This window comes from Bactrocera latifrons, unplaced genomic scaffold (assembly GCF_001853355.1).
Source record: "Bactrocera latifrons isolate USDA-ARS-PBARC rearing strain unplaced genomic scaffold, ASM185335v1 scaffold_52, whole genome shotgun sequence".
Lineage (NCBI taxonomy): Eukaryota > Metazoa > Arthropoda > Insecta > Diptera > Tephritidae > Bactrocera > Bactrocera latifrons.
The window spans coordinates 1,483,666-1,486,396 of NW_017537179.1; the positions used below are offsets into that span (position 1 = coordinate 1,483,666).

General features: G+C 37.1%; 1 pseudogene; it reads right to left on the minus strand.

Annotated features, from left to right (window-relative positions):
* Positions 1-1,440: 1,440 nt before the first annotated feature.
* Positions 1,441-2,308, minus strand: LOC108974020 (annotated as a pseudogene).
* Between the last annotated feature and the right edge of the window lie 423 nt (positions 2,309-2,731).

Below are 2,731 nucleotides of genomic sequence, written 5' to 3' on the forward strand. Positions count from 1 at the left end.
TTGTCATCCATATCATCCAAGTATATACTTATCTCGATCACTTTTAGGTAATACAAGCAATCATTAGGTGAACTATTATACTCTATAGCATCATGCGAAAATAAATATATGAAAAATAAAATTGAGACTGGTCTAAAATGTTAGGTTTCAATTAGAAATGATCTTACTGGTTTATTTTCTAAATTTCAATACAAGGTAGTTTACAAAGTAAGCAGGACTTTGTCAATCTAGCGCCCCCTGGTGGTGACACCTATATGTCGACTGGTAAGTTAGAATCTGCCATCTTTATCGATTGTCTAGTGAGAATTTCATGACATTTCTTAGATTGGAAGTGAAGTTATTGCATTTTAAGTGTCAGTATGTTTGTGAGCAGAAATCATCTTTAAAATACATGAAAATGGACTTGAACATCTCCAAAACATCGATTTATCGCATCTTGACCAAGCATTTGGGCTTACGAAAGGTGTGTGCACGGTTTGTTCCGCACAAATTGACTGACGATCAAATATTGCTCACAATCTAACATTCGATCGACGCTTGAGACCGATTATTTGACCAAAAATCACATTTTGACCATTAACCACTCGCCGTATTCACCTGATATGGCACCATGCGATTTCTGTCTTTCCGAAAAAACGCATTTGCCCGTGAAAGGAAAGCGTTATGCAGACGAAGAGGCCATTCAAAAGGCTTGCACCGGCAAACCGGCCAAAGAGCTAAAACACTCGTTTGACATGCTTTTGGACCGTGCAAAAAGCTGTATTGAAGCAGAAGGAGACTATCTTGAATAAAATAAATTGATTTTGCCGAAAAACCCATTTGTTCTGTGTTTTTTTTTAAGTCCTGTTTACTTTGGAATGCACGTTGTATTTCTTTTGTTTGTGTCCATTGTTATGTAAACCTTTCATAGCAACTTCGTAACTAATTCTTATTAGCATCATACTTTACGACTAATTTGATTTTAATGAACAAATATTAGCTGGAAACTAGTTAGTTAGTTTTCACATCTGGTTTAGTAATCTCCATGGTATCTTACCACAAATGCAAACATGTGCGTGAACTTTTGCCTTTTTCAAATATTTCTAGAATTCCCTATGTCCTATCTGCCAATGCAACTTTCCACGAACACTTGAGTGACTTGGTCATTCGTCTTTTTTTGACTTTATTGCATACCACTAATGTCATGATGAAAACCAACGACTGACTGACTGACAGACCATTGTCAAGTTTACCATAATTCGCTTACAGCGCTCGTCATATTCGTATGACTTTGATGAAATTCCAATGAAAATTAACGTGTATGTATGTCTGGCACCCATAGAGATATTAAAATGTCCATATTAAAGATCATGCATAGTTTTATGTAGATAAAGAAATATCGAGTGACCAGAAATAAATACTATAAATACTCATGCACAAATAGGTGTTTGGTATTTCTCGTTTTATTCGTAAATATGCAATGAAATGGTAAATACGTCTGTTCATTTTGTGTGCATATTTTGCTGAAAGTATGTACTTGCATTTCGCAGTTATATTATTCATGCGCTTTTACCCCGCGACGCCACCATTATCCATCGGCGGCGCTTCTTACTTCATGGGTTTGCAGTTGTCTGGCGTTGAAATGATATAAGTGGCCGATGCGCTTCGCATATTAATCTCCTTCATTATTTCATTCAAAAACCCTTCTTCGCTGCGACCTTTGAAACAATCGCTCCGCCGCCAAGTCTGAGCCGCGGGTGGTATTTCGTAAATACTGGCGTAAGAGCGCTGAGTGCCGTCCACGCTTGGTTGCAACTCAATGCTAAGTACACCGTCAATAGTCGACTTTGATTGCGGTAAGTTTGCCTTAAGCTCTGGCAACACACATTCATCGAAGACTTTTACCGCCAGAGGGACTTCTTGTGTACTGCCCAACGTCAGTTGATTTGGTCGCAATACCGCTTTGTTGGTATTCCGTTTCGATGATTTTGGCTTTTCACAATTGCGGTTCGTTTTGACTTGCCTTGTTTGCTGAAGGCAGAGGTCTTGCAGCGCTGAGCTGGGCAGTGGTTCCGAAATCTCCATTTGACGCAGCTTCTCTCGTTCGGTATACATTTTTGTAGGTAAAATTATTTGCTTCGACCTCTTGTGCAACTTAAGACCTGCTGTTATATTATGCATATTTACGCTGTGTTGACATAGGAGAGGTTCCTGAAGCAAAGCTGGAAATTGAGTTTACCTCCTCTGCGTCCATTGCGACATTCCGCAATGCGGGTGTTTTACTTCAGCGTTTTATTATTTAAATAAACTTTTTATAAACAAACATTTATATTTTAAACTTGAAATTTCTAATTAAATGTCAAACTCTCAAGTCGTTGCAAAGCAGTCTACTCCTGAAATATTATAAATGGTAGTAAAATGTGTTGCAATGAAAGAAAAATATTAAGAGTAGTAAGAAATAAATAGATATTGTAAATTTTATTGTTATTCTACTAAAATTTCACAACGAATGTTTTCCTCTACGTCAGTGTTACGCGTTATATAAAGTAAATGCTTATTTTTTTTTTTGACCCGAAAGTACCGGTTTAAACAATTGTGAGTAAGATTGAATGATCAAAAAGACGAATCAAGATGAATTCAAAGTGAATTTATGTCTTTTATTGACATATTGAGGTATCTTGATAAATTTGGATATGCCCTTAGCATCCAAGGGAGTTTGGTATTGTAGATGGGAGAAATCGAAACTTGCAAG